Source organism: Nyctibius grandis, chromosome 33, assembly GCF_013368605.1.
Source record: "Nyctibius grandis isolate bNycGra1 chromosome 33, bNycGra1.pri, whole genome shotgun sequence".
In the NCBI taxonomy this organism is placed as follows: domain Eukaryota; kingdom Metazoa; phylum Chordata; class Aves; order Nyctibiiformes; family Nyctibiidae; genus Nyctibius; species Nyctibius grandis.
In genome coordinates this window covers 3,537,057-3,549,165 of record NC_090690.1, presented here as the reverse complement: position 1 = coordinate 3,549,165, position 12,109 = coordinate 3,537,057, and the positions used below count along the sequence as shown (strand labels likewise).

Below are 12,109 nucleotides of genomic sequence, written 5' to 3'. Positions count from 1 at the left end.
CGCACTTAGCGATAGAAATGCCTGCATGTTCTACACTACTTTAGCTCTAGGACAGGTATGGCTCACCATTTTTTGTTTTTAAAGGGTAAAGGAAATCAACTCCAGTAGCTTATTTTTACATACATCTTTACCTGTGGTAAAGTATCTACCTGGGTCTGAAAGAACAGTATCACAGCAGTTGCTTGTTACTGTTGACTCATTTTCTCTTTCATTGCCTAAAGCACGTTGCGGCCAGAGGTGTTTCTGAAGTCGAAGTAACACACAATTTCTGTGGTTAGGAAATTGTAAGAAAATTAGCCCTAGGAAAGGATGGAGGAAAACACTACCAATCTGTCAACAGATTATATTTAATCTTCATATATTATAATAAAATCTTAATTACAGAAAACATCTTTTATCTTAGCAATCAACAATTCTTTATGTTGATCACTGCAGTGATTCATAAATGAGCTCTATCACAGGAGAACAGTAGCTGTAATTTTATGGTGCTGCCTATTGGAAGAGACTTCAGCAAAACTCTGATCTTCCACTGCAAACACAGCACTGTTTATGGAACTTGTATGACAAATAAAACACTCTGTAAAGAATATACACAAAAGCTTTGTGCTAAACTCCTCCTGATTATATAAAAGCTTTTAATGTATTACCAGTTTTAAACAAATCTGCTGAGGGGATATTGTCTCTGCATAACAGTAATGGATTTAGATTACACTATCATCAGGAATCTCTGTTTTGGTGGTTGAGCACAGGCTAAAGGCTTAAGGTTTGAAAACAGGGTTGGCCTCACTGATTTATGAGGCCTGAACATAATTAAGCATCCTCCCACTTACAGTGAAGCTCATGATCTAAAATGCACAGAATATACTCCTCAGTACTTCTTTGGCTTACATACATACTATATATAACCCCTTACACGTGTGTATGGACATTACAACGAAAATCTAAACTGAAAGGATACCCAGCAAATACGTAGTTGCTCATATCACACATTTGAGTACTTGGATACAAGAGGACTCTCCATCTCCCCAGCGGTTAACTAACTGCTAACAACAGAATTGAAGCAATATCACAGTAGTGTCCCTAGATCTGCTAAGCTAAAAAGATTCCCCATAGGACACGCTACGTGGTTATATAAAGGTGCTTCAATGAGGAGCCTGAGATGATACAATAGCATAATCAGGGAGGGAAAATAAAGTTCAAAGCTAAAAAACCCCAGTCCTTCCTCCTCATTCAAGCACACTAAGAGCTCTCTTTGCATGACACCATATGGACGTAAGTTTGAGGCTATCCCAGCACAGAGGGATTTTAAAAAAGGAGAGAGAATAAGTAAGCCCAGACATTTGCCTGCACAGTATACAATTAAATGAATAGTGAAGAACAGGTGTGGCATACTAGTTAAATTGCTTTGTTGCTTAAATTTAATTAATGTCATTATTCCTGGATGCCTAGTGTATCAGATCTGTAATTAAGCAAATACTCTCCTCTGATTAGAAAAAGTTATTGTACTTAAAGGTTTGAAACAAAGAGAAACAGAGTTGACAACAACACTGTCATGTGGTTCTAAGTCTGTACTTCAACTCCCAGTAGACTGTAATCCTAGCATCCCAGTCCATAACTGGGCCATGCCTTCCCCAAAAGAATATTTACCTATCAAGTGTTGCAGTTTAGATTCCTAGTTTAAAACTGGATGACTTGTAACACGCAAAGGTTAAAATTTCCCTTCCTTTATAAGAGAAAGGGTTTGTACCCATCTTTTCCTTCAAGTAGCACCAGGTTTAGCCTGAAAGCTAGAGTTTAGCAGACTGTACTGCAGCACATAATATTTTTATTTATATTATAATATTTTAAAAAGTAATAAGGTCAAAACAAGCAGAAACCATTTTAATCTTCATCCCTTTTATGCTGGAGTAGTTTGATCACCTTAAGGGGATTCAAAATAAAGGTCTGAAAGCCATATGGGACACCACAGACATTAATCTAGTTTGCTTTCTATGCCCTCCTCACTCCCTCCCTCCGTCTGCCCACCGGATGCACTTGATTTGTCGTGTTCAGAAATGACTCAGAGCTGAGGTCAAATGACATGCAGAACGTAACCGTTTCACCCATTTAACATTCCCATGGATTACCCCAAATGGTGAGATTAGAGCAGGGCAGGCAGCTGGAAACCTCACCCCCCTCCTGCTTCCATCCCCTGTGTGGGAGGAGGGAAGGTATGCATAGAAATACTCCTACACATCAGCATGCTTTCGGTGGGGTCCGAATTTGGCTGTGTTTAAACTTTAGCCTTTGGTCTTATCTCCTTTTGAAGAGAAAGAAAGTAACTGACTGGATCCTCAGGGGCAAGAACTCAGAATTGGCTTGAAAAAGATCTCTGGGCTCCAACCAAGGTTAACAAGTGAAATATGGCAGTTAGAGAAGAGACTAAACTCGATTATCTAAAGGTTCCTACTGGCTTTAAAAAAATACATATAGAAATCTGTGAGAGACAGCTGATTATCTGGCTCAGTATCCTAAGCCCAAACGCTGGGCTACTGAAGAAACAATTTCAAAACACCAGCTTATGAAAGAAAAAAATGGAAATACAACAGTACGTGAAAGATTTCTAATTGTTTATTTTTACCACTGCCAGACAAATTCTGTCCTTAGGCATGCTATACATTCCTGCTCGCTCTCTATCCCACAGACAATTGCATGGCAGGACAATTGAGTCCCACAGGTTTAGGTAAGAGCAGAATCCACTGTGCATCCAGTCTGGTGCAGTCTCTTTCATTTCTATGATTAGCATGATCAGCTTCTACTGAATTTTAGCTAATTTTTCTTACAAAAAAAAACCTTCACGCATATCCATCTAGTATTTCAAGTTTTTAGGAAGCCAGAGTTTTATTATTGCCCTCCATTGTTTCTGTGCTATGTGGAATGAGTACGAAATGCTGGCAAACCAATAGAAGAGCACGCATTTTAGATCCCTGTTGCACAGGGTAGGCAGCCACACCAAGTACAAGAAAACCCCAGGACAACATGCAGGAAAACCCACTCACGTCCCTAGCTCTCCACAGAGAGCAGATGACAGGATACAGGGTCATCTGTCCAGTAAGGTAAGACACTGTGGCAACAGGTATCTGACACAGATGCAAATACTTACCAGCAAGAGTTCTAAAACTGAGGGAGAAAGGAAAGAGAGAATAATTCCACTAGACAAAGATACAGACTTCCACAAATTAAAATATAAAGCACAAGCAGGCTTATAGAATTTCCTTATTAGCTTTGAAAAACTACTCTGTATTAAAAAGACCACAGAATGTATTTCATTTTTTCAGTCTAGCAGAGAAAGCAACTGACACTCTACCATTTGTTCATTTACAGCAAATATTAACATGGAACACAATTTTCTGCCTGACACAATCATTTTCATTTTTACCAAGACGAATGTTTTGAATGGCAAAGAATAATTAAATCATTTTCTATTGCAAAAGAAGGCTCACCGTCTCATCGTGTGTTTTCACCATTTTGTAAATCATCTAAAGATTTTCTGCTAGTTTAAATATTACCTCCCCATACCAAACTGATTAGTTAATGTGAAATATACACAGGAGAGGGACTTTCAGGAGGCGCCAAGTTCCTAAATCATCCAAAGATTTCCTGTTACTGTGAATGTTACTGGCCCTATGAAACAGGTTAGGATAATGCACAATCAGCAGGGCCAAATTCCTGCCTGTGATGTTTCTTCTTCATTTCAAAACAAATCATCTGCTGCAAAAAGAGAAATTCCACCTTGAAACTCAAATTTTCAAATTAACTCTTCAGTCACCAAAAAGAAAAACACCTCTCAGTTTGCGCAAGATACTGTCTCTTCAAAACAAAAGCTACCAACCAGCTATAATGAACATTTGATTAGAATATGCAGAAAAGTCTACCTGTAGGCATAAACTGCTATTTTAAAATATAATTCAAATCTCATATACAAGGGTCATAAAACAGCGAAGAGTTGTCACTCTCACTTTTTAAAATTGTTTAGGTGAGCAATGAGTAGCTATTTTCCTCCTAAAGAACATGTTCTATATTTCACTTCAAGCACAGCGTGTGAGAATAATTTTACCTACGCGATTTACAGATCAGGCTTCTCATTCTTTGCTCAAAACCAGGGGAGTAACAGGCTCACTTCAAACACAAAAAACCTGACAGAAAAGCATTTCATGCTTTGTGCATTGCATGAACCTGTAAAAAGTTGGATCCTCTAAGTGGATAGTGAGTAGCTACTACCACTGAAACCTGAAAATGCCTAGTGAGAAAGCCACCTCAAGCCTCCCCAGCATTCATCGAGAAGTTCTGAGAGATGTTTAAGATATGTAGAGCACGCTTTCATTTAAAATTAAGCTAAACTGTTCATCCATTTAAAATGAAGCTAAACTGTTCATCCTCAGGTATATTAGAAAAATCTACTTTTTTTCCCCACCTTCAAAAATATTGCCCTCACTAAGTAATTCTTTTCTCTCTCTTTGCTACTTTGCAGCCATGAAACACGAGCTAGATGACCATTTTTTTCCAGTTCTCAATAACAGTACACAACCAGGCTACCAGAAGGAATTCCTTTTATTCTGCTGGATCTTAGAAGCAAGTTAAGTTGGGCTCTTTCCCAGGCATCTGTGAGCAAACACACCCCAGATCAGGAGGGCCTGCTTGCTGCGACTGCAATTCTGGAACGGGCTCAGACCGTTAACGGATACAGGATGATCGTTAGGCTTGTGGGCACAAGCAACAGTGTTTTGTTGGAAACAATTCTGATTACAGCTAATGCACTAATGCTCAGAGATGCAACTGAACAGCTCAGTTCAGCGTATCCTGCCTGCCCCGATGACAGAACACCATCCCATCAATAATGCATGTTCATTTCTGGCACTGTCATGATCGCATTTTTAGACTCTGATTCCGCATCTTATTCTGCACAGTCTGACCTGTGTGCCCTCTCAAAGGCATCGTTAAGTTCCTAGTTCTGAAGCTTTAGTGTAGAGTTCTGTACGACAGCACATTAGAGACCGTTGGTGCGATTCAGTAAAAGACAAAGCTCTCCAATTCATACCGAGTAGCTAACTTGACATCCTAAAGAATACTGCTCTGTTTTGCAAATGTGAAAACCCGATAAACTAAATGAATTTCTCAAGGTCACAGAAGGAGTCGATAGCAATTTCGAACAGAATGCAGCTGACTGACACCTTAATGAGAGATTGACCATTAATTTGCACTTTGACTCAGAGCAGTGCGAAGGTGGACTGAGGCTTCAAAGTCAAATGATTACATTTCAATTTCACTTTGCACTGGTAGAAACAGGGGCATAGGAATGGGACAACAGCTAACCCAGTCTCTAAAGAGTAAACTACATCAAAGCTCAGCTGCTTCATAATCAGAATATATCTGCCTTCTTGAATCACACAAGCCTACGTAGCTGTCTTAGTTCTGCTGGGCTGCATCAGTCAAGTAAGAGAGAGCTAATTCTCTTCTGTACCACACATCAGGTGTTCAGATAACCATAGTGATGGGAGTAGCAGAAAAGCAGAGCAGAACAATGAACACAGTTGTCACACTGGAAGAATGGGAGTGGAGAAAGTAGATTTACACTTTGAATTCCAAATTAAGTTAATTTCTATCAGAAACTAGAGAGCAGGACCAAAGATTCCTTTAACATCAATTTAAAGATTTATTTTTCTTTCCATAATGAACCTAGAATTCAAGTTTGTTCAATGACAAAAATCTGAATTTTAAAAGCATGAGGCTAAATACACTGAATTTTTAAACCACTGGGGTTTTTTTGGGGGTGAGGCGAAATATGACAAGTTAACAACAGCTGTAAATTACATTAAAGTCTTACTGAAAAGAAAGGAGGACTTGCTTGCATTTACATGCAGCAAAACTGTAACCTTTTCTGCTCACCCACCTCCAAAAGCATCATTACTCTATTCTGCTGTTAAAATGACAAAAAAATAACCCTCCTCCCCAAGAGATAATGCGATTTATTAGCATTTCAGTGCTGAATGCACTTGTCAAATATTTAATCATCCAATTCTTTACATTAAAAACTGTGCAGAGGGAGTCTGCCACTGGGGAATAGTAACAATCCACAGAAGTGGGAATATTTTTGGAGGATACTTATCAAGAAGAAATGGAGATACTGGTAGGAAAGATGCAACTGCTGCTATTGTATGCTGAGGAAAACATTAGAGGTGGCTGGGGAATAGAATATGTGAGAACAGCAGGGCTCATCCATGCCTTGATTTGCTAAATGCACACTTGAGAAAACTGGTTAGAAAAGATTTGCACACCATGATCTAGGTATGCCTTCGCATACAGAAATAAGAGATTTCTTTTAAAGGGGCATGGAAGTAACAATGTGTTTGGCAATGCTGCCCCCTTAAAGTCTGCTTGTTGTAGAGATTCCAGGAAAGTCATGAACGTTGTTAAATGAGGGAGACAAAGTCGGAAACTGAAGCTGCTCAGAGCCCTGTTGTAAAAGCTGCAGACCTGGCACTGGAGAAAAGGGTAAGGGGATGGAGGCTGCAACTAAGTGACAGAATGACAGGACAGAAGGCAAAAGTCTCAGTCGCACTCCTAGATTTTCCTTTGGCTCCCTAATCACAATAGCATGAGCTGACAGAAAGGAACAGAACTGGGTGTAACTCAGAATTTAACAGAGCCAACACAACTTCTTTAACTTAGTATCATCATCTTTCTTTTCTTCCCTAATTCTTTCATTACTCTTTTCTCACTGCTTCTCCCCAGCCCACCAGCTGCCTCTTTTCACAGCATGACCACTCCTACTTTCCCTACAACATTAACAATGTAAATCATGAGTGCACAGAAAATCCAAGTGATAAAATAACTGCTCACTTAAGAACAACACAAAATCCTGACAACGGACCTTTCTATCAAACTTGATCCATTTGCACTGTAAAGAATTTCAAGTCTACCTCGTATGAGGAACTTACCTGGTTTACATCTGCAGAGGTTTATGTCTACAGACTTAATATCAGATAATAATCTGCTTGCTGTTTTGCCTCGCTGTGTAACGGACCACTTTGAATAATCAAAATCTGAGAGTGAAGTCTTTCTTCAGTTAGAAGCTAGTCAGATTTGTTCACATCAGTCATTTCATGTGAGCCTAGCTCAGCACTTATACACCTGCACTGCTTATTTAGCAGTTACATTTCACCAGTGTCTCAGCCTCCATTTGCACATCAGGATGTACAGATATTATATGGACAGATCATAAAGCTGACTCCTTGACCGAGAACAGCTATACTCAAGAAAAAGACTGGAGTCAGGAGGTAAAAAGCAGACCGGAGAATATAGGAAAAAACATATCAGCCGGTATTAACAGCTGCCCCCAGAAGATGGAATTTCCCTCCCAGGGAAATTCTGCTGTTTCAAATTTAATTTTCCTATAACAGAGGAACAAGAAAACACCTGCTACTTGTGGCAAAAAAAAGATCTGAACTTGTTTCAGCCCTTGTAGACAAAAGGTTTTTAGTGTTTCTAAGAACTAGTAACACAAAACTTACAGAGTAACATCACATATTTGAGTTTATATACCTAAAACCCTGATATTCATAAAACACATGTAAATCTAAGCAATTTACACTGATTCATCTGCAGCCTGCATCAAAGTAAACTTCATTTCTCCTAAAGGTCTTTGCTTTCCAGCAGATGCCCATAGTGTATGGCAAAACAGAAATCATGTCTTTCCCCCCCTGCAAAATGGCAAGTGTCAGAGCTATGACGCAGGTCAGGATATATCTGCAATTCATAGAAACAGACACACACATTTGCTTCATGGTACACGTTAAGAATTCATCACCAGGACAAGAAAGTAATACTCTACACCTCATCTCCTTCACTGGTATTCCAAGAAGCAACCTTAGCTCTCCATGTTCCTTCTATGATGACCTGAGAGAGGAACCACAAGGGTATAGTGACAATATACTACCAATCACCCAAACAGACTTGCTACCTTGTGCAAAAAAAAAACACCTCCTTAAGAAAGAGAAGTCTCAAATTCGAGATTCCAGGCAGAAATTCCTGTTAGGAACACAGTGCTGCTTTCAGTAGTGCTTTGACACCAAAAAAAGAGAAATAACACTGCTTGCTTCTAATCCTCCCTTCCTGCCTTTTAGGTTAGATACCAGAAGGCAGACCTCCAGCCAACAGTGTGAGAACGTAGCCTATGCTAGAATGCTTCATTGCTATGGAAAATTTATTAATTAATATCACTGAGAGTTAATCCTCACCGAGTAAATGTGCTTGTGTTGGAGTTCCAGCAACCCTTCAAACAACAGGATTACTGTATTGCTGGTATCAGCAACATTTACAGCAGCAACAGCAGTGAAATTCCAGAGTAAAAAAGCTAGACAGTCACAGCGCTCACAATCTTTTCAAACCATCAGTTTCTGATAGTCACATGGGTGTTAAATTTCCTTTAATTAGACATGTACAATCCAAATCAGCTTGACTGTGACGACTCACACATTACTAAGAAAGCACATGACCCCTAAATATACCATACCTTTTAGCAAAGATATTGAGTCATTCTGCCCACTCTGAAGACACTCTTAGCAATGTGCAACGGCAGCATCAAGACTCAACTACTCTTTCAAAATAATCTTATTTTATCTGCTAGTTTAACAATAAATTCCAGAGTCCCTCACTGAAAATGTAGCTCCTTGCTACCAAATGCAGTACACAGGGACTGTCACCATCTCTTTCCTTAAAAATCTGAGAGATTAAACAGCCACAGGCTTAGAATGAAATGGACAGAAGAGGAACAAATAAAAGCAAGGTATGTAGTCTACACATATAAAGTGTCTTAGGCAGTAAAATGGTAATATTAATATGAAATTAACCCGAGTCATTTTGGTATGATTACAGTATTACTTAGCAGTGTATGTGGGAGGGAGGAAAGGTAATGAAAACTGACAATAAAGGCATAGATAATTCTGAGGTATTAGCTAGTGGAACTGAAGGGGAGAAGTCGTACATTTCTCTTCCATATTTACTTTACTATAATCATGGTTTTGATCCATGTTACTGACATTTACTGCACTGAAAAGGCCATTAAAACTCACCTGGCGAATTACAGGAAGCCATTCCAAGCAAGACCCTCAAGGGCCCTTTGTGCAGGAGTGCACAGGTGTAAAATATACAAACACCACCACCACTTAGTGATAATTAATTTTGATCTCATTTGCCTCGTGCCAGCCCATCAAACCCTCCCTCAGAACAGAACTTCTTTCAAACAGTTATGAAGAAAATGTCAGTGAGGTGATACATGGTTTGGCCATAACACACTACTAGCTGCACTTCCAGACACATGGATAAAAGCAGTGCCTGGTGCAAGCACTCTATCTCAAATCCTAAAGTAACTTCACAGATCTACTGATCTGCTGACAGAAGAATCACTTCACCAAGTGATTTCATCTCTGGCAATTATGTAAGTTCCCACTGCTGTTGGGAAAAACAAGACAATACAACAAAACTAAAGCTCGGTAGTCTCAGAATCCACTGTGAAGTTGGTGCCAGGCTGCATCAAATCCTATATTCTCCTTTTGCCAAACTCAAATACTGGAAATGGAACATTGGTCAATTCACTGCATGTTGAAACAGAAGCCCTCTGGAGAAAGGAAATAAATTAAGTTAACCAGTTAATAGCTGCGTATTTTGAGTGCTGCACAGTGCCATCTGGACAGTGTGTGCTAAGCCAGGAGCTTAAGGTTTGCTGCACAAGACAGCTTAGTTTTAGAATTCAAACCACTGCTATGCTAAGTGCTTTTCGGATATGAGGTCTTCATTTGAGACTACAGATAAATCATATTAGCTGTTCCTTGCAGCACTCAATTGCATTTTTAATGTGCAGAAGAAGGCAGCAGTTATGTTCTAGTGACTTTTAGTTTTGTTTAGACTTACAGTTCTTCCTGGCAATCGTGAATACCAATTCTTAGATTTCAAAAGGAGGCACCTTTAGCACAAGGGAGATAAGCGACACAATTACACAGCGAGTCAATGATCAAAGCCCCGATTCCGATTTACAATTCTAGTCACTGGACTGCTTTAGCTCCCTCAGCAATGCTCTCAGATCAAAATAAGCCTCGCCTTGACAAGGGCCCACATGTACAGGGATGCAGTTTCTATAAATAGCGAGACGGGAACCTTAGTGGTTGGCCCAGGTGACAGGATATTGGACTCTTGTGGTTTTACAGTAGTTTAACTACAGCAAGAGCTGTTACAGATATCCATACAGGCTAACAATCACGACGGCATCTGCCTGAAGCCACTTACCATAAGTCCTGGTCATTCTTCCAATACAAAAGCCACCATTCACAAGGTGCTAGCACAGTCCAACACAAAAATCCTGTCCCCATACTAATCTTTCAAGATCCATACGCATGCTGTAAAATACCTGTAACTGAAAAGATCATCTGCTTCCGTGACCACAACATGATCCCACCCCCTCCCATGAACCTCTAACTGAGGCAGGCAGAATACTACATCATGTATTACTGTAGAGCACATGCCATATCTAACGCTGATGTCCCCGTGTCACATCTCATCTCTGTAATTAAGACACTTGCCCGGTTGTATTCAGACCTTAAATGCTACTTCCCTAAAATCAAAGCTAGAGTTACCGTGAGTGCTGTGGGAAGGCGGCACTGGATTTAAATTTCTGTAGAAACCAGCTCTCTTCCTCCTGACATCTTCTATAGGACTCAAAGTTGCTACTTCACAGAAGTCCCTATTTTATTATAACACCCTGATCACTTTTTCCTCGTACTACTGCATAGCATATTTTGACATGCTTTTTTTATCTTCATGAAAAATGTTGTCATATGTTTAATTAATAATGAAACATAAAAATAACAATTCATTTTGTAGTGAGATTTCCCTCCCTAAATTAAACGACCTAATTACTCCCTGCTCTCATTAAATAAGTCACTTTTATTAGGCTATTTTACAATATACCTAATGTAACTTGGCTCCCAACTACTCTGAACCCAATTATAAAAAAACGGTACCATCTTTATTGCATTCAGCCTGTATTATGCCATTATACTCCTGGCTCCTGAGAATAGTTTCGTAATAAGACAAGGTTGCAAGAATGGAAATCAAAATTGATATTCAACCAGCAAGTGTGGCTAAACAATCCCAGACCTTTAACAGAGTAATGGGTAAACTGAGCCAGAGGGTGATCCACTGACCACCTACTTTTGACCTTTACTAAATGGGTGTATTTTGCACACAGGAGGTAAGTAATTTCCTAGAAGTTAACACAGAAGGGCAATTGCAGAACTAGAAACAAACTTTTAGATTTCTCACTCTCCATTTTTGCATAAATTTATTAGTCAGTCAACTAACTTGGCTCAGAGGGAACTATACATGACAAAACACAAGTATTCAGCCAAAAAAATCCTCAGGGCCAGATTTTCTGCTGATATACAATAGCACAATTTTACCGTTTTTCAAGTCAACCCCCAAACACACAGCCACACGTGAGAAGTGTAGGCTTACCGAGACGGGTGGCTTGCCTGAGGGCTAGAAATACTGCAAAGGAACCATCACTGAAGTTGTGTTTTAGGAGTTATTACAGGAATGAGGTGAGACATCAAGCTACAAAGTCATCCAGTGAGCAGGCAGGAGGAGCAAAGGGCCAATACTGCAGTTACTGTCCAGGGCCTCCATTTCTCCCACTGCTTCTGACTACAAACATTGTCACCATCACACTAAAAACATTATGCAATTTCCTTGGCTTCAGAGCTTAATGACAGGTTTTAGAATAAAGGACCTTTTCCAGTAAGATTTTGAAACTTTATGCATAAAGCAGATATATATAGATGCATTTCCAAGCTCTGGAAGCATTTGAAGGAGTAGTTTTTATTACACTTTAAACCACAATCTTGTTTCTTGGTGTTACGGGGATTTGTATATGTTAACAATACGATTCAGCAAGGCATGCAGTTTTCACGAGGGGGTGGGAGAAGGCAAATGCAAACTGTCAAGTCATATATACGAGGGCTAAAATCTCAATCGAGCATTTTGAAAGCTTGTCAGGAAAATTAATTACCCTCTTGAT

The 12,109-nt window shown here is 39.5% G+C and overlaps 1 protein-coding gene across 1 annotated transcript in view; it reads right to left on the bottom strand.

Annotated features, from left to right (window-relative positions):
* The window catches only part of LRRTM4 (leucine rich repeat transmembrane neuronal 4), a 193,226-nt gene that overhangs the window by 78,941 nt on the left and 102,176 nt on the right, over positions 1–12,109 (bottom strand). The gene's annotated exons all lie outside the window — the stretch shown is intronic.